This window comes from Salvelinus sp. IW2-2015, linkage group LG28 (assembly GCF_002910315.2).
Source record: "Salvelinus sp. IW2-2015 linkage group LG28, ASM291031v2, whole genome shotgun sequence".
NCBI classification, from domain to species: Eukaryota; Metazoa; Chordata; class Actinopteri; order Salmoniformes; family Salmonidae; genus Salvelinus; species Salvelinus sp. IW2-2015.
This window is the reverse complement of record NC_036868.1, coordinates 7107746-7129043: the sequence shown is the minus strand read 5'-3', so window position 1 is coordinate 7129043 and position 21298 is coordinate 7107746. Positions and strand designations below refer to the sequence as shown.

Genomic DNA, 21298 nt, shown 5'->3' with positions numbered 1-21298 from the left:
CCAAGCATACTTCCAAAGTTGTGGCAAGATAGCTTAAGGACAACAAAGTCAAGGTATTGGAGTGGCCATCATAAAGCCCTGACCTCAATCCTATAGAAGATGTGTGGTCCGAACTGAAAAAGCATGTGTGAGCAAGGAGGCCTACAAACCTGACTCAGTTACACCAGCTCTGTCAGGAGGAATGTGCCAAAATTCACCCAACTTATTGTGGGAAGTTTGTGGAAGGCTACCCGAAACGTTTGACCCAAGTTAAACAATTTAAAGGCAATGCTACCAAATGCTAATTGAGTGTATGTAAACTTCTGACCCACTGGGAATGTGATGAAAGAAATTCAACTGAAATAAATCATTCTCTCTACTATTATTCTGACATTTCACATTCTTAAAATAAAGTGGTGATCCTAACTGACCTAAAGCAGGGATTTTTTTACTAGGATTAAATGTCAGGAATTGTGACTGAGTTTAAACTGAGTTTAAATGTACTTAGCTAAGGTGTATGTAAACTTCCGACTTCAACTGTATAGGAAAGATGTTTCAAGTTATTATCTCTAGCAGTCAGTAAATTCTAAGGCAAGAATGGGTATGCAAACCATGTATTTAAAAAGTTCAATGTCTTGGTTGAATATTTGCAATGCGCAATTCAATCAGTGTCTCAAATTACTATTAGAATAGTATAATACACCTGGTGCATTTTAGAATGTTTTTTTCTCTACTGTCAAGAGGGGGGCCACTAAAATGTTTTGCCGCAAGGTGGGGAGCCACCCAACCAAATCTCGCTTAAGCGTCCCCAAAAGCCTAGGGCCGACCCTGTGTCGAGCCCTGTGTGTGCTAATGATAGCCTAACCTTCTTTGGGTAGATGGAAAGGCAATTAAAAGGTAACTACAAAGTGGCCTATGCCTACCTGGAAGAATCATAATTATTTGCATCAATCACAAGTGTGCTGGCCAAACACAACTGTCTGGCATATACAGACCTCAAAAGTGGTCCCTGATGTGTTTTAAGCATAGTTAAAAAAGTCTGATTTTGAGAGCGAAAACCTTTCAACAAAAATGGGAGAAATCGGTCCTTCTTCTCGCTTTCTTTTTGTTTGCCGTGGTATAGTTTTGGTATTAAGTATTGTTTTTTCAAATGTTGCCCTCTAGAGGATTTCGCAGAAAAGAACACATGGCACTCTGAAATCTGAAGTCTGTTTAATTTGCTGTTACAGTAAATCTATCCAAATCAATGTAAGAACACAAGGGCATGCTAATGTAAAAGATGGCTAGTCATTATTAGCCTGATTTTGTATGGAATACAGGCACGTTATGGTACACCGGTCAGGTCATTATCAATATAATGTTTTATTAAATAAATTGGTGCGACCAAGTCATGTGTTTGTGCCATCATCTGAAAAAGTTGGTAGCACCAGTGACACTATTTTTTAAAAGTTTGTGTAGAACCCTGCCACTGCGGTTTGAACATCAGATCAACCCAGATAGCCCCCTCATTTCCGCCTGTGCTTCTCACTAGTTAAGTGATGCTGTAGGGAGAGCCAGGAACAGGAAGCCAGTGGCGGTATCATCAGTGACAGTATTTAGGTCTGGGGAGGAGGGTTTGGGTGTGTAACAAAAGCAGACAATGCGTCCTGAAATAACCATGAGTAGCCAGGCAGGAGGTGTGTCAGTGTGTCATTAAGGCCAGCTGTGGGGCGTGAACCCTGGGATGAGACGGAAAAGCACATGGTCACAGAACGGACGGGGGGTGGGGGGGGCTTGTTTGGGGCCTCACATACACACAAAGCTTCACACACACACACAGCAAAAACCCTGATTCTGCACCACATTACGGTGCATTAACTGCTGAGTGCTCACAGCTGGCAATCAGAAGTCACAATTAATATAGCTGACCTAGAGACAGACGGATGATGTAGGGAAAGAATGTAAAGTCGTTATAACATTGCAAGCAGGTGGTCAGTTTGATGCCTGTGGGGTTTTGAATGGAGCTATAATTGTCCTCCAGACGTGGCATCGTTGCCGTCGTGCGTTTGCACTGGGTAACCTACATGTTGAAGCCTCCAGATGCACTGAGAGGAAGGCTACGTCCCAATCATCTTCCGTTCATCCCAAAGTGTATACAAGTGTATTTCTTCACTTCCCTTCAGTAATTTGGAAGGAAATGACTGGTATAAGAACAAATGCTCACTTTAGGAGAAAGGAGGTATTAATGTGACACACCCAGAGAGAGGGGATGGGAGATGTGATTCCAATTAAAGAGCGCTATTTCATTCTGTTACTAAATCAAATCAAATTGTATTAGTCACATGCGCCGAATACAAGAGGTAGACCTTACAGTGAAATGCTTACTTACGAGCCCCTAACCAACAGTGCAGTTTCAACAACAATGGATAAGAATAAGAGATAAAAGTAACAAGTAATTAAAGAGCAGCAGTAAAAAATAACAATATATACAGTGGGGTGCCGGTACAGAGTCAATGTGCGGGGCCACCGATTAGTTGAGGTAGTATGTACATGTAGGTAGAGTTAATTAAAGTGACTATGCATAGATGACAACAGAGAGTGGCAGTGGTGTGCGGGGGGGGGGGGCAATGCAAATTGTCTGAGTAGCCATTTGACTAGATGTTCAGGAGTCTTATGGCTGTGGGGTAGAAGCTGTTTAGAAGCCTTTGGACCTAGACTTGGCGCTCCGGTATCGCTTGCCGAGCAGTGATGCAACCAGTCGGGATGTCTCAATGGTGCAGCTGTAGAACCTTTTGAGGATCTGAGGACCCATGCCAAATCTTTTCAGTCTCCTGAGGGGGAATAGGTTTTGTCGTGCCCGCTTCACGACTCATGGTGTGCTTGGATCATGTTAGTTTGTTGGTGATGTGGACACCAAGGAACTTGAAGCTCTCAACCTGCTCTACTGCAGCCCCGTTGATGAGAATGGGGGCGTGCTCGGGTCCTCTTTTTCCTGTAGTCCACAATCATCTCCTTTGTCTTGATCACGTTGAGGGAGAGGTTGTTGTCCTGGCACCACACGGCCAGGTCTCTAGCTGGTAAACAGAGGTGTGTTGTTGTACGCTAACTCTCTGAGAAACGTTGTTCCCTTTCTCATTAAGGAGCAGGGGATGCTGTCTGTGTGGGGCTTGGTGCTTAGGGTGTGACCTCAGGGAGTCTGGAGGTGTTAGTGAAGATGTTTTGTCTTTGCATGTTGCTCCCCCAGACTGCCGGATTGCTCTACGTCAGCATCTATGACATGCCCTTTGCAAAGAGGGTGAGACAAGGAGCTGGATGTGTTGCTAAATTCAACCTCACCTACACACACAAAGGAAATGCTTTATGCCCAAGCCCTTACAATGTTTGCCTAACAACACCAAGTGAGCCTTTGTTTCTAACAGGGATTTACAACGAAGACTCCATGGTAAAGATTTAGGAATTATATAATATGCCATAGAAATGTCATACATACAGTCTGCATCCAACACACGAGTACCCGACTCATGCAAACATCATCGATAAACCCAAAGTTGGATACTCAACCTTTCTTGAGACATGAAAAGTTTCTAGATTTTTTAAAGTTAAAGATTTTCACAGATATTCCCTCCAATGCACTCTACTGTGTGGCCAATCATGGATTTTTCTCCCCCATACAAGCTCTCTGTATGAAATTTGTTAAAAGCCTGTTCAAGTTAATGCCCACTTATGTCTCATTTAACTTTATTCGTAGAGAGTCTCTGGGTCTGGTAGAGTACTAGGCTCCCTATACAGAGCAGAGCCATATGAGGCCTGTGGAAGAGGAGCTAACTCATTAATCATACATAGCCCGCTGCACCATCCATGACAGATCTGTTGAAGTCAGACATTACCGTTTCTGGTGAAAGCAGCCGGTAGCAGGGAAACGAGAGGACCCTTTGATGGCAGGCAGTGTGGGAGTGTGCAAATGTGTTCGTCACCTTCCCAGATAGCGATCCATCTTTTTATTCATCGATGCATTTACAGGGGGGGGGACGGGGCTCGTATCTCAGTTTCACTGTTGAATGCTTATATCTGAGTTAATGGGATACATTTTCTGTTTGCGTAGGTGCCTCGAGATTGTCTGGGTAATTTCTGACTCAACTCCTCAGTCATTTCAGGAAGAATAATTTGCCAAACGCACTTTAATTTGATATGCTTTAATTCTTAGGTAATTGCAATAGTTATTTTTTGTGGAGTACAGAAGCCGCCTCTTGGGAGATGCCAGTTTGTTCTTTTAAGGCCCTGGATATTTTCCAGTATATAATTGACTTTCTTTAATGGAGACAGAACTCAATATACCCTTCACAGTCTTATCTCCCAAACCAAACAAATTGGTATCTTTTAAAAGTCCGCAGGGGAACAACAGCCTCTGTCTGTGTTGACTTGTTGTTAGTGTGGTTTTGTTGAGATGCTTTGTCTTTAGCTTATCAGTCACACCTTTCCTCAGAATTCTCAATTTAGCTTTCTGCTTTTATCTACCAATTAGTGTGTACTCACGCCTCTTCCTCTCATTTCAAATACATTATTATCCGTCTTTGAGAGAACTGGGTAACGATTGGTATGACCCTCCAGTAGCCAGACATTGACGTCAAGTAATGGCACAGTGCGAAACTGTTAACGCGGTTCCCATTTAAAACAGTTTCAGCCTCTACACGGCTATTACAGTTCCTGGGGTTATCAGTAATTCTGTGTAATTACAAAGCATCTAGTAGAATAAGACTACTCAATAGCGCATGAGGTGGATGTGTAGAGGCGTTAATGCGCTGTTGTTCTTAGCTGAGTCATGATGTTGACATCCCTACAGATGGGATGGGTTTGGTTGGGAGGTTGAAATTAATGGCACAGTCCTTCCTGCACCTAACCATCACATCATCATAGCAACACAAAGGTCGCTAGGGGCCATCAGTCTCATATAATATCAATAGCTAAGAGCAGACTTTTATGTGTCGATATCAAAGGACTGTGTTAACCTTGAATTTTGATTGTTGTCTATCGACACCTACACGGTCTCAGAGTTCCTGCGTCAGCGTCCCTTGCATCGTATAACAGTCCTCCGTCTATACAGAGCACTGCTTTGTTATTAAAAGGGACCCAAGTGCCACCACAGAGTCCCAGACCTCCGGGCCAGCTTTGATTAAGTCCAGAATGAAAGAAAGATCCGCCCAGACGGAGGAGACTGAGAAATATCCTGGCCGTGTAATAGAATGCATTCCTCTGTCAACATCTGACTTGTAAAGGCTCAGTAATACAACAAGTCTTCACAACGCCGCAGCGACCAGGGAGCTTTGTCATAAAATCCCCTCCAGCTCATAAAGCAGTAGGCTCTACTTGTCCTCTCTGCTTGTAATCAGTATGCCCTCAGAACGCCAACGGGAGGAAAGGTTGGGGCATACAGACAGACACTGGATGCATCCTATATGGCACCCTATTTCCTATGTAGTGCACTACTGGTAGAAACTACTAAGTCTAGACTATTGACACCTGTCTGGTAGAATCAAACACAGTGAGCTGTATGGTACTCTGGATGAGCATACGATTTTTATTTATTTTAAGATCAGTCTAACTTGATATTTCTCTAAGAATTTTTGTGCTCTGAAAACTAATCACAAGCTCACCCGGAGGCAACCGCTTGGCATAATGGTATGATGAAGCACAATATTATTTTTCCCAAATAGCCAAGTTTCTGGTCCCAAACGCCATGATTGGAATAGAGGGGTATGGAGGATAGATTGGCGTAGTTATTACTATGATTTGAGGTTGAATACACCGGCATTACACATAATAATAGCTGGGTGGGGGGGGTGTTTTGCTTCCGCCAGGAGTCCCTATCTAGCATGGCTGCAGGTGTGAGACCATAATGAAGTGGATTTGGTTGGATTAACACCAAGCGGTGGAGGGGGAGACATGGCAGCAGCATGTCTCTCACACACACACACACACACCACACACACACACACACACACACACCACACACACACACACACACACACACACAGGACAGAACACAGCACAGCACACACCACAGAGCAGATGTGTAGTTCAGTGCTCCAAGCAGTACACCAGCAGCCAACACACACACAGCACACAGCCACACACGTCAACACAGACACACACGACCCGCCCCCTATGGAAGGGATCCCAGAAAACACCACAGCAAACAGGACAGACTCATCACTGCCTGCCAAAAAGTTGCCTCCTGCATTGTTATTTGGCAGCTCTCTTGGCTTTGTGTTAAACTCTGAGCATCGCCCATTCTGTCTCTTCTCCAGAGTTTTGTCTCTCAGCTGTTATTCGGAAGGTCTGAAATAATCGTTTGGTTTGGAAATGGAACTGAATCAACAGATCTTGACAGCTAAATGTGTGCTTGTTGTCGTTCATTTTAATAGCACAGTGCTGCTACTTCAAATCAAACTTTATTTGTCACATGTGCCAAATAGACCTTACCAAGTACCTTACCGTGAAATGCTTACTTACAAGCCCTTAACCAACAGTGCAGAACAAAATAGCGCAGTTGATTAGGAGCATGTAAACCGTCAGTCATCCTCTCCGGCAGTTGGTACAGACACTGGTGATGAGGGTAGTGTGACAACATGTACCCGTAAGTCTAATGTGTATAATTGTGGCTTCATCCCACTTTTCTCATGGTCATGCAACCTGTGGTGTGGTGTGATGTGTTCTGAGCATGACGCCTCCCTCTCTTCACACACAGTCATCCACACTCTTTCCTCCACACTCCCTCCCCACTTGAGCACCCAGATGCCCTTCTCTCCAGGAGCAGACAGGCTTTTACGGAGCGTTCGGTCCTCTTGCCAGGCACGGTGGTGTGTTCCTGGCAGAGCCGCCCCCTCCCTGGTGTCTGCCGGGCCTTCATCTGCTCAGGGGCAGCCTGGCAGTGGGCCCTCGCCAGTCCTCTGAGCCCTGGAGGTCCAGTGCAGCTCTGCTCCCCTCTCTCTATCTCCTTTAGCACCACCTCACCCATGTAGATACATACTCAATGATTCATGATTTGTTGAACAGTCAATATCAGTGAAGCTAAAGAGTAAGTTGATGATGAGTTTCTTAATGAAGTGTTCCTATATTACCATCAGCTGTTTGCGTTCAGTGGAATGTGTCTGTGTCTTTGGTGTGATGAAATCCAGCTACTTTAGAGCACACGTGTTTGAGAACAGCAGCTAGGGGAAGCTAGGCAAATCAAGCTCATGACAAATGGGAAACAGATACAGAAATGTCTTGCCTGACTCATAATTCAAAGTGTACAGTACATTCTTAATTCAATTGTCAAACAGTTATTGCTGTATAATGTAAGTCCCAGTGTTGCAATTGGAGGACCAGAATGATTGTAGGCAGTATAATATCCAGTAAATGTTGACATTCTAAACCAACCACTTTGACTTGTCCTTTAACAACGACACCTGGGTGTTCATGTGACACAGGGTGGACAAGAGCTTCCCCAACTCCTACGCCACAGCCATGGGTGAGTGAGCAGTGTTTTCCCAATTTTTTTGGCCATTCAAAATCAGATCAATTGATTCTCCCCAATTTGAAGTCAATTAAGTAGCTAGCCACATACTGAACAAAAATATAAACACAACAAATATTTTACTGAGTTACAGTTCATATAAGGAAATCAGTCAATTGACATTAATGAATTAGGCCCTAATCTATGGATTTCACATGACTGGGCAGGGGTGCAGCCATGGGTGGGCTTGGGAGGGCATAGGTCCACCTACAGTTGAAGTTGGAAGTTTACATACACCTTAGCAAAAGTATGCTTGGGGTCATTGTCCATTTGGAAGACCCAATTGCGACCAAATTTTTACTTCCTGACTGATGTCTTGAGATGTTGCTACAATATATCCACATCATTTTCCTCCCTCATGATGCCATCTATTTTGTGAAGTGCACCAGGCCCTCCTGCAGCAAAGCACCCCCACAACATGATGCTGCCACCCCATGCTTCACGTTTGGGATGGTGTTCTTCGGCTTGCAAGCATCCCCCGTGTTCCTCCAAACATAACGATGGTCATTATGGCCAAACAGTTCTATTTTTGTTTCATCAGACCAGAGGACATTTCTCCAAAAAGTACAATCTTTGTCACCATTTGCAGTTGCAAACCATAGTCTGGCTTTTTTATGGTGGTTTTGGAGCAGTGGCTTCATCCTTGCTGAGCGGCCTTTCAGGTTATGTGGATATAGATACTTTTGTACCTGTTTCCTCCAGCCTCTTCACAAGGTCAGTTGCTGTTGTTCTGGGATTGATTTGCACTTTTCGCACCAAAGTGCGTTCATCTCTAGGAGACAGAATGTGTCTTCTTCCTGAGCGGTATGACGGCTGCGTGGTCCCATGGTGTTTATACTTGCGTACTATTGTTTGTACAGATGAACGTGGTACCTTCAGGCGTTTGGAATTTGCTCCCAAGGATTAACCAGACTTGTGGAGGTCTACAATTGTTTTTCTGAGGCCTTGGCTGATTTCTTTTGATTTTTCTATGATAAGCAAAGAGGCACTGAGTTTGAAGGTAGACCTTGAAATACATCCACAGGTACACCTCCAATAGGCTAATTGACATAATTTGAGTCAATCAGAAGCTTATAAAGCCATGACATCATTTTCTGGAATTTTCCAAGCTGTTTAATCTCACTAGGGTATGTGGGACGCTAACGCCACCTCGTCAACAGCCAGTGAAACTGCAGGGCGCCAAATTCAAAACAACAGAAATCCCATAATTAAAATTCCTCAAACATACAAGTAGTTTACACCATTTTAAAGATACACTTGTTGTAAATCCAGCCACAGTGTCCGATTTCAAAAAGGCTTTACGATGAAAGCACACCAAACGATTATGTTAGTCAGAAGCCAAGTCACAAAAAAACACAGCCATTTTTCCAGCCAAAGAGAGGAGTCACAAAAAGCAGAAATAGAGATTAATGAATCACTAACCTTTGAATGATCTTCATCAGATGACACTCATAGGACTCATGATACACAATACATGTATGTTTTTGTCAGAAAGTTCATATTTATATCCAAAAATCTCAGTTTACATTGGCGCGTTATTGCAGTAGTTCCAAACACTCCGGTGATTTTGCAGAGAGCTACATCAATTACAGAAATACTCATAATAAACATTGCTAAAAGATACAACTGTTATGCATGGAATTTTAGATCCACTTCTCCTTAATGCAACCGCTGTGTCAGATTTCAAAAGAAACTTTACGGAAAAAGCACACCATGCAATAATCGTGTTACAGCCTCAGACACAAAACCAAGCCATACAGATATCCGCCATGTTGTGGAGGCACAGAAGCCAGAAATAGCATTTCATCAGAATGCACTCCCAGAATCCCAGTTCCACAATAAATGTTTGATTTGTTCGATAAAGTCATCATTATGTCCAAATACCTCCTTTTTGTTCGCGCGTTTAGTACACAATCCAAACTCACGAGACGCGGCAAGTCCAGTCGAAAGTTCAGACGAAAAGTCATATTACAGTTCGTAGAAACATGTCAAACGAAGTATAGAATCAATCTTTAGATTTTTTATCATATATCTTCAATAATGTTCCAACCGGAGAATTCCTTGTCTGTAGAAATGCAATGGAACGCAAGCTAACTCTCACCTGAACGTGCGTGGTCACTCATGCCACTCTGCAGACCTCTGACTCATTCAGCTCCCATTCCCCCCTCCTTCACAGTAGAAGCATCAAACAAGTTCTAAAGACTGTTGACATCTAGTGGAAGCCTTAGGAAGTGCAATATGACCCCATAGACACTGTATATTCGATAGGCAATGACTTGAAAAACTACAAACCTCAGATTTCCCACTTCCTGGTTGGATTTCTTTATCAGTTTGCCTGCCATATGAGTTATGTTATACTCACAGACATCATTCAAAACAGTTTTAGAAACTTCAGAGTTTTTCTATCCAAATCTACTAATTGTATGCATATCTAGCTTTTATGGCTGTAGTAGGCAGTTAATTTGGCACGCTTTTCATCCAAAATTCCGAATGCTGCCCCCTACCCTAGTGAAGTTAAAGGCACAGTCAAATTAGTGTATGTAAACTCTGACCCACTGGAATTGTGATACAGTGAATTATAAGTGAAATAATCTGCCTGTAAACAATTGTTGGGAAAATGACTTGTCTCATGCACAAAGTCGATGTCCTAACCAACTCGCCAATACTATAGTTTAACAAGATATGTGTGGAGTGGTTGAAAAAACTAGTTTTAATGACTCCAACCTAAGTGTATGTAAACTCCTGACTTCAACTGTACTTGGGAGCCAGGTCCACCCACTGGAGCCAGCCAGAATGAGTTTTTCCCCACAAAAAGGCTTTATTACATACGGTAATACTCGTCAGCACCCCCCCCCCCCCCCCCACACACACACACATTCCCGCAGGTGAAAGCCGGGTGTGGAGTCCTGAGCTGGCATGGTTACATGTAGTCTGTGGTTGTGAGGCCAGTTGGACGTACTGCCAAATTCTCTAAAAGTGACGTTGGAGGCAGCTTATGGTAGAAAAATAACATTAAATTGTCTGGCAACCGCTCTGGTGGACATTCCTGCAAGTCAGCATTCCAATTACAAGCTCCTTTTACAACTTGGCATTGTGTTGTGTGACAAAACTGCACATTTGAAGTGGCCTTTTATTGTCCCCAGCACAAGGTGCACCTGTTTAATGACCATGCTGTTTAATCAGCTTCTTCATATGCCACACCTGTCAGGTGGATGGATTATCTTGGCAAAGGAAACATTTTCACTAACAGGGATGTAAACAAATTTGTGCACGAAATGTGTGCGCATGGAGAATTTCTGGAATTAATTTCAGCTCATGAAACATGGGACCAACATGTTGCGTTTATATTTTTGTTCAGTGTTTTGTAAGTAGTCGGCTATTTGGCTCACAGCTGAGTAGAGTACCTGCCTGCCTGGCCAGCCTTGGAGCAATCTGTATTAATATCTACAGACTCTTTATCTCTGTCTGCAATAAGACAATCACTGGGCCTATTAATAATGGCTTAGTTCATCTATATTTCACACATGCCGTCTTACTTTAATGCCATTTTTTTGCATTACTCATTGGTGTGGTGGGTGTGTGTGTGTGTGTGTGTTTGGTTGTGTGTGTGTGTTGTGTGGTGTGTGTTGTGTGTGTGTGTGGTGTGGTGTGGTGTGTGTGTTGTGTGTGTGTGTGTGTGGTGTGTGTGGTGTGTGTGAGTGTTGTGTGTGTGTGAGATTATTGTGTTTTTATTTTATTGTAGAAATGTCCACTGATTGAATACCATACTCTTTCTTCTACGCTTCAAGGCTTTTTATCTTCTCGGTTTCCCAAATCTATGTTTAATGCTTGAATTCTGCCAACCTTATAGCTGCAAATGTCAAGGGAGTCCAAACATTAAAAAAAATATGTATTTTTAAGTTACTGAAATTTCTTTAATGGAATTTGAGAAGTTATAGTGTAGTTTAGTTGCTGGAGTACACTTGTGCCCTGAGGTAAGGAAAAGGTTTAGAGATTTTGAGAGTTTATTAGTCACATGCACAGGGTTTCAGATATAAATGCAAGGTACAGCTGCAACAGTGCAGGTCAAAGGGTTTAATACTACCTCCACTATGAAGTGAACATGGCCTGTATTTATTGTATATTTTTCATGTGACTGCAGAAACAGCCTGCATTAGAGGTGGACCAAGCCCAGGAAGGGTCCATCATCATGTCTGCGCTAACTTCCTGTCTGTGTGTCTCTTCTCTTCCAGCTCTGTGTAACAGCATCCAGCATCCTGTCACAAAAGAAAACCTCTGAGTTTCTGGACCGCTGTGCCCTGGGGGCCCACAGACAGAACCGGAAACACCCCCATGACCCAGACACAGAGCTCATGCCCCGTACTGCTCCAAAGAGACCCAACCGGGCCGCACCACACAGCGGGGGCGGGCCGGGCCAGTGTAGCAGTGTATCTATGTGGCTTGCAGAGCGAGGTCATTCATGGCTACAGCCCGCCCCCTTCCTCCCCCCTCAGAGACACAGACATTTGAAAAGCCCCTCTTATCTGTAACCATTTGATTATCAGCCTCTTACAGGCCCTCTTAACTAAAAATATTGGATTGAATAACTTATAGATCCTGTTAGATATCCCCATGTAGTGCCTTAGCTTTAATTTCAGTGGTTCTTATTAAAGATAAAATACATAATGGTGAATTTAGATTTTATTTATTTTATATTTCCCTTTTTTTAACGGTCTCCCAACTAATCTATTGATCAACAACAGAGGAATTGGTGTTTTAACTACGGCAACAACTGACTATGTTTTTCCTAGCTGTTTATTTGTATTTGGAATGGCGGTAATCAGATGGGAAACAACCACCTGACCCCTCCTTTCTATCTTTTCTCTCCCAGCAGTGAAGTGAAGGAATGCACTAGCAAATATTTCAAAGGTATTGTTTAGTAGCAAGAGAGAGCTATTCCTCTGAGATATTCTTCTGACACACAGTGATACATCGGGTTGACAACATGAATAACCATGACAAGATGTCTCCACAGTATGGGTGTAACAAACACACTCTGCCTCCACATGACGTCACATATCCATATCGTCAGACCCCAGAATAGACTCGGTAACCGCTTGGGAAATGTCATGATGGAAACACACCTCTCCTTTGTTTTTCTTCTTCGTTTTTCTTCTTCAATGTGTGTACAGAATAATAACATTTCAACACTTGCTTTATTTTAACAGATACCCCAATTAAGGACTGCCCTAGTTCATAACAGACTGGTTTACTCCTGAATTTGTTGTTTGATTGGATCCATTAAAACAATACATCATGTGAAAGGGAAGGTACAGTGGTAAGAAAAAGTATGTGAACCATTTGGAATTTCTGCATAAATTGGTCATCAGATTTGATCTGATCTTCATCTAAGTCACAACAATAGACAAACATAGTGTGCTTAAACTAATAACACACAAATTATTGTATTTTTCTTGTTTATATTGAATACATAATTTAAACATTAACAGCTATCCAGGAGTCCAATCAATGAGACAAGATTGGAGATGTTGGTTAGAGTTTTTGAGTTTGCTATTCACAAGAAGCATTGCCTGATAGAGCTCAGAAGACCTTAGATTAAGAATTGTTGACTTGCATAAAGCTGGAAAGGGTAACAAAAGTATCTCTAAAAGCCTTGATGTTCTTCAGTCCACAGAAAGACAAATTTACGCCTTCTGGAGTGGTCCAGTCAGAGTCCTGACCTCAACTCGATTGAGATGCTGTGGCATGACCTCAATAGAGCAGTTCACACCAGACATCCCAAGAATATTGCTGAACTGAAACAGTTTTGTAAAGAGGAATGGTCAAAAATTCCTCCTGATCGTTGTGCAGGTCTGATCCACAACTACAGAAATGTTTGGTTGAGGTTATTGCTGCCAAAGGAGGGTCAACCAGTTATTAAATCCAAGGGTTCACATACTTTCCCCACCCTGCATTGTGAATGTTTACACAGTGTGTTCAATAAAGACATGAAAACGTATAATTATTTGTGTGTTATTAGTTTAAGCAGACTGTGTTTGTCTATTGTTGTGACCTAGATGCAGATCAGATCAAATGTTATGACCAATTTATGCAGAAATCCAGGTATTTCCAAAGGGTTCACATACTCTTTCTTGCCACTGTATTTTCAACCAATAAGCAAAGCTTTTTCATTATCACTATTGTCCTGATGTGTGGATGATACTAGATTTTGAAGTTACAATGCAATACCATTTAAGGAATATTCCTTCATGTGTCTGTCTGACTGCGTGTGTTTGTATATATATTTTTGGTCTATTTGTCTGCCGTTTTTTGGATGTCTGTCTCTGTGTGCCTTAGGGTCTTACCACTTCTTGCAGCAGGGGAACAGACGGGGGGGGGGGGGGGGGTAGATGAGTTGTACTGCCAAGGCACTTTCCCCTCTGGCAGCACATGAAAGCTGCTCCATCTCCATCAAAGCCACGCTCACCTTTTGTCCTGTATCTGGCTGCCTCGGAGATGCATTCATTCACATGCAGCTGGAGGCCCACACACATACACACATACACACATACATACAAACATACATAATATTTCAGATGTGGAGGTGTTTGTGTCCTGGAGTATAGACTAGGAGAGAATAGGGAACCGTACTGTTTTTATGATCAGATGTTTGATTCCCCTGAGATGACACTACTCCCAGATGCCCTGGGAGACGTGTGTGTGTGTGTGTTCCAACTCAAAAACACTGGTAAAAATCAAATCAGCGTGTATGAATACAATCATTTAAATCTCAAAAGGTAGCCCAAATCATGTCTTTGATCAAACGGGAGAGGAGCAAGCAGGTAGTTAATGCTGACAATAACAACCTAATAATGTATCACTTGATACACTCCATCCACGACATGGGTTTAAAATGGTAAATATAATTAGGGGAGTGAGATGCACCCCTCTTCCCCCTAACGTCACGATCATGCATCTGTCTTTGTAGAATTGATTTAACTGGGCGGTTTGCACTCGCTTGAAGTCAGGCTGGTCTGACCCGATTACCCTCCTGAAATTAGAAATTTAATTGCATGGATCTTTCAATGCCAAACTCTTGAGGCGTGGAGACTCAAATCTATTATTAGTGGATTTTTCTTCCCATAAACCCATCTCAGCGTTGGCCATGTGAAAAATGAGTCAGACTGATTTTGAACATGGTGTACAGCAGGGTTTCCCAAACTCGGTCCTGGGGACCCCGCAGGGTGCATGTTTTGGTTTTTACCCTAGCACTACACAGCGGACCGAGTTAGGGAAACCCTGCTGTACACTGCGACATTGTCATCAGAAGGACTGCAGTGTCACGATGACTAGGACAGCCGTTCTGCTGGCACAGCTTGCCAGGCAGGAGGAGTAGCTCATCGTGGGCTTGGCAGTGCCCTTCTGCTCCTGTCACGACATGTCCACCTCGAAGGCTCCAAGATGCCCATGCCATTCCCTGACACTCTGATGCATGTCTGTCTGGACTGCCAGTGCCCAAGTCCGAGCCTGGTTTCCAGTCTCTCTACTATCTTGCCAACTCCTCATGGAATTGTCACGCCTGCATTTACAATGACAATGGAGTAGGCAAGAGCACAAACATCTAGGCCCAGGCTACCAAAGTCCTCCAGAAGAATTTGTTTTTTGTATCCCATCTGCCTCCTATACGTTCTCAACTAGCTTCATACAGAAACATATGTATATTGAATCATTCTGATACCTCTTGTTATGTTCATCAACAACATAAAAAAAGCCATGGTTCTTACAGACGCAATTAAACACTAATGAACCTATTTGCATTTTAACGTGATTAGACCAACTGTTCAACTACCAGAACTCACATGGTGCCACCGCTGTCAGTGTCATTTAGTCTGGAGACGAGTCTCAGAAAAACATGGACATGGAACTGAAGACACAGGACAATATGACTGCAAATATTACAGAATGTAATATGTGATGAAAAATTGAGTACTAGCCTCACCTCTCTCCCCTGCTTGCTCATTTTCTATTTACCCAGAGCTGCTGTCTGGGTGCTTATGTAAATAGCTTTATAGCTATGTGGCCTTTGTAGGTTTCATTAGCATAATGTTATAGCCAATCCATGTTGTGGGTTGAGATGTGGATTTCCAACTGTCCTAATGGGTTTGTAATGGTGGATGATATGGGCCAGTGTGATCACTCTAGTGTGACTACCACTGGAATCTGTTCAGTGGCTCCTGTTGACTTGCCTCCAGTAAGCATGGCAAGAAATGGCAAGAAATGACTAATAGAAGACTGTGTTTATGTGTGCGTGTTTCAAAAACACTTGCATAAGTTACCTACCATGTGTTGCAATGGCACAAGGCAGATTTTAGGAAGATGTACAATACGTATTACTCAACTTTTATGCATTAGCTCCCCATATTCAATAGCAAAAATGCTATTATTTTACTGTTGTGATAGGGGTGGGGTGTCTTGTGATAAGGGTGGGGTGTGTTGTGATAGGGGTGGGGTGTGTTGTGATAAGGGTGGGGTGTGTTGTGATAGGGGTGGGGTGTGTTGTGATAGGGGTGGGGTGTGTTGTGATAGGGGTGGGGTGTGTTGTGATAGGGGTGCGGTGGGGTGTGTTAAGGGTGGGGTCCTGCATTGAAAACAAGCCTTGCTTGCAGCTCTCTTTTGCATAGTGAGTGGATTTGGTGGGAGTAGTGTTGAGACTGTTTTGTTTCAAAAAGTACTTTCATATTGCGTTTGCTGAAAGACTGATTGATGTATTTGCATAAAAATAGAGTGGAGAGAAGCAGCAGGTGTCTTCCATAGCTCCATTTCACTCATTCTAAACTGAGCGTTAAGCCTTTCTCTCTGGAAGTGTTTCTTGACGAAAGCGCCAGAAGCTACAGTAGTCACAGTCGCAGGGTTTTTTACGTCTATCTTTTTTCTGTGAAAAACTAGGTGTGATGGTTCAAATGTGAAATATTTATGGGTACACATTAAACAGCTGTTAATGCAGTCGAGAGGGAAATCCAAACTCATTTATGAGCCTTACTCAGAGTGTTGACAGCGTGGTTATACAGACCTTATGGATGGCTATCAAAACGTTTGAGCATCAATGCCCTGGCAAAATCACTCTCAGAGGTGACCTTGGGATAGTTATTGCTCTCTTGTGTGTGTTTCCTCTATGTTTTAAACACTACGACAGCAATGCAGAGGAGAGGTCAAATGGAGAGTAGGGAGCCTCCCGAGTGGGGCAGTGGTCTAAGGCACAGCATTGCAGTGCTAGCTGTGCCAATAGAGATTCTGGGTTCGAGTCCAGGCTCTGTCGCAGGACTGTCCTTGTCCCATCGCGCACTAGCAATTCCTGTGGCAGGCCGGGCGCAGTGCACGCTGACACGGTCACCAGGTGTACGGTGTTTCCTCCAACACATTGGTGCGGCTGGCTTCCGGATTAAGTGGGCATTGTGTCAAGAAGCAGTGCAGCTTGGCTGAGTTGTGTTTCGGAGGACGCACGGCTCTTGGCCTTCGCCTCTCCCGAGTTCGTGGGGGAATTGCAGCGATGAGACAAGACTGTAACTACCAATTGGATACCACGAAATTGGGGAGAAAAAAGGGCAAAAAACATTTAAAAACTATAAATACATTTTTTTTATTAAAAATATATACATGGAGAGTAGGCAAAGTGGTTCACGATAAAAACATGAATTGGATTAGTCCCAACTCTGTTTGCATTGGTCTTACCATTCAACACCACATGTGTGTAGGAGGTCTTTTATATTCAGAGTTAAGCTCAGCTTGGAGCTGACCTTCCGTCATCTCATCATCAACTAGGAGAGTGTTTCCAATCCAACCCAATTCACGTTCAGTCTCAAAATACCAAATCCTTCTCTGAGCTCTACCTGGGCCAAGGCACACAGCGCCCGGGAGGCGGAAGGCACCATTTCAAATTGACATTGTTGGAGCTCATTGTAGTGGGGTTGCGATGGAACTGCTTCCAGAGCAGGAATAATAAAGGGGATGAGATCTGTAATGGGACTCTGCAGAGATACCTAATCTGTGTGCAAATGTCAAAGACCAGCCAATTTGAAAGAATTCAATTATTTAAAACTTTCTAGCCTGGCACAATAGCATATAGGGCCCAGAAATCAGGTGGATAAATTCACCTGCATGAAGACAACATACACTTATAACAAGGCATCACTGTGTCAATCCAGAAGCTAATACCGATGGATTCAAATTACTTTCTAATCTTTCTAATCTTCTACCACTTTTATTTGTGTCTTGAATTATCAACCTATTACTTGCATCTGTTTAGCAATAATGTACTTTTTTATCAGCTTTTTTTTATTTTCCTGTCCTGTATTGTAGCTTTGAGTTTTAGAAAATCTATCTATTAATATAATGTATCATGAATTAGAGGGCTTGTCTACTGCTCTGTAAGAAGAGAGCTGGTATGAATGAGATGCTACAAAAGCAGAGTAATAGTTATCTTATCCATGTTAAGCATTCTTAGAGATACAGTGGCTTGCGAAAGTATTCACCCCCCTTGGCATTTTTCCTATATTGTTGCCTTATAACCTTAAAATTGATTTTTGGGGGGTTTGTATCATTTGATTTACACGACATGCCTACCACTTTGAAGAAGCAACATTTTTTTTTTTGTGAGACAAACAATAAATAACACAAAAACAAAAACAACTTGAGCGTGCATAACTATTCACCCCCCAAAGTCAATACTTTGTAGAGCCACCTTATGCAGCAATTACAGCTGCAAGTCTCTTGGGGTATGTCTCTATAAGCTTGGCACATATAGCCACTGTGATTTTTGCCCATTCTTCAAGGCAAAACTGCTCCAGCTCCAACTTTGTCCCTGACCTGTTTGGAGAGCTCCTCGGTCTTTATGGTGCCACTTGCTTGGTAGTGCCCCTTGCTTAGTGGTGTTGCAGACACTGGGGCCTTTCATAACAGGTGTATATATACTGAGATCATGTGACATTTTATGACTTCTGGAGGTAATTGGTTGCACCAGATCTTATTTAGGGGCTTAAGAGCAAAGAGTACAAATACATATGCACGCACCACTTTTCCATTTTATTATTTATTAAATTTTTTGAAACAAGTAATTTCTTTCATTTCACTTCACCAATTTGTACTATTTTGTGTATGTCCATTACATGAAATAAAAATCTATTTAAATTACAGGTTGTAACGCAACAAAATAGGAAAACGCCAAGGGGGATGAATACTTTTGCAAGGCACTGTAAAGTGCATCCCAAATCGCACCCTATTTCCTCAAATAGTGCACTACTTTTGACCAGAGCCCTATGGGCCAGTATATGGGGATTAGGGTGCCATTTGGGACGCAAGTCACAGGCTCCGACAGGAGGCCATAGTGACCAGACTCATACCCATCTCTTCTTCTCCTCAAGCATAACTCATACAGTACCAATCAAAAGTTTGGACACACCTACTCATTCAACAGTTTTTCATTATTTTACTATTTTCTACATTGTAGAATTATAGTGAAGAAATAAAAACTATGAAATAACACATATGGAATCATGTTGTAACCAAAAAGAGAGTTAAACAAATCAAAATGTATTTTATATTTGAGATTCTTCAATGTAGCCACCCCTTGGCCTTGATGACAGCTTTGCACACGCTTGGCATTCTCTCAACCAGCTTCATGGGGTAGTCACCTGGAATGCATTTCAATTAACAGGTGTGCCTTGTTAAAAGTTCATTTGTGTTTTTACTTTCCTAAATGCATTTGAGCCAAATGGTTGTGTTGTGACAAGGTAGGGGTGGTATACAGAAGATTGCCCTACTTGGTAAAAGACCAAGTCCATATTATGGCAAGAACAGCTCAAATAAGCAAAGAGAAACGACAGTCCATCATTACTTTAAGACATGGTCAGTCAATCTGGAAAATTTCAAGAACTTTGAATGTTTCTTCAAGTGCAGTCGCAATAACCATCACGCGCTATGATGAAACTGGCTTTCATGAAGACCGCCACAGGAATGGAAGATCCAGAGTTACCTCTGCTGCAGAGGATAAGTTCATTAGAGTTACCAGCCTCGGAAATTGCAGCCCAAATAAATGCTTTACAGAGTTCAAATAAGACACACATCTCAACAGCAACTGTTCAGAGACTGCATGAATCAGGCCTTCATGGTTGAATTGCTGCAAACAAACCACTACTAAAGGACCCAAATAAGAAGAAGAGACTTGCTTGGGCCAAGAAATACAAGCAATGGACATTAGACCGGTGGAAATCTGTCCTCTGGTCTGATGAGTCCAAATTTGAGATTTTTGTTCCAACCGCTGTGTCTTTGTGAGACGCAGAGTAGGTGAACGCATGATCTCTGCATGTGTGGTTCCCACCATGAAGCATGGGGGAGGAGGTGGGAAGGTGTGGGGGTGCTTTGCTGATGACACTGTCAGTGATTTATTTAGAATTCAAGGCACACTTAACCAGCATGGCTACCACAGCATTCTGCAGCGATACGCCATCCCATCTGGTTTTCACCTAGTGGGACTATCATTTGTTTTTCAACCAGAAAATGACCCAACACACCTCCAGGCTGTGTAAGGGCTATTTGACCAAGAAGGAGAGTGATGGAGTGCTGCACAATGTGGCCTCCACAATCACCCAACCTCAACCCAATTGAGATGGTTTGGGATGAGTTGGGCCTCAGAGTGAAGGAAAAGCAGCCAACATGTGCTCAGCATATGTGGGAACTCGTTCAAGACTGTTGGAAAAGCATTCCAGGTGAAGCTGGCTGAGAGAATGCCAAGAGTGTGCAAAGCTSTCATCAAGGCAAAGGGTGGCTACTTTGAAGAATCCAAAATCTAAAATATATTTTGATTTGTTTAACACTTTTTTGGTTACAACATGATTCCATATGTGTTATTTCATAGTGTTGATGTCTTCACTATTATTCTGCAATGTAGAAAATACTAAAAATAAATAAAAACCCTTGAATAAGTAGGTGTGTCCAAACTTTTGACTGGTACTGTAGATTTATTGGAATGTGATAGCACACAAAACCTATGACTCACATTTGGCTTTGTGTCTTTTCTTAATGATGTTCAGGAAAAGCTGCCTGTCTCAGACTGATGCTGTTACTGTGACAGATACGGTGTGATAGGGTCAATTTTCTGTCTCCACAGCAGAGACAGCCGACTCTGTACACAAACCTTACTTACACTGTGAGCCAATCCCCATGTCCTCCATGCAAAACAGCAGGTGAAGTACAAATATTCCCACCTTGACATTCTGGGGAATATTACATAAGACATCTATTTTCTCCAGGTTTCAGGTTACTCTGCAGTCTCTGTCACAGGCTTTCCACCTTCGGTGAGTGAAACCTGGTTGTCTGAGGCTCGTTACTCTGTAACCCAATAACACACCCATGGGGTGACGATAGGAGCACTGTCTTAGAAGGTTTGGGGGATGTTTACACTGAGCTCAGCCCTCCCACAGTCAGACACTAGATATCTGTTTTTTCTGTACGATCGTCTGTCCATGGGAGTATCGGCTAAGTGTTACTATAGAGATCCATTTGTCTGAGCCTAGGACCCCTACCTCTCTTCTGTTAGCAGCCATTTCATGTGGCGAGACGTGTTGGTTCATCTGATCCCCAAGGATCACACACTTTGAGACAACTTTCCTTTTTTTTCAAAGCTGGTATGGTTTTCAAAGCCTTTTGCAAACTCGACACGAATTTCAAAGACCATGGGCAGAATTAGAACAATATCCAACTTTGAATCAATGCATAAAGGGAATGATTGTCATGTGAAATAAATATTGAACA

General features: G+C 42.7%; 1 pseudogene; it reads left to right on the top strand.

Annotated features, from left to right (window-relative positions):
• Positions 1-12177, top strand: part of LOC111954187 (mRNA-capping enzyme-like) — a 142132-nt pseudogene extending 129955 nt beyond the window's left edge.
• The last annotated feature ends 9121 nt before the right edge of the window (positions 12178-21298 follow it).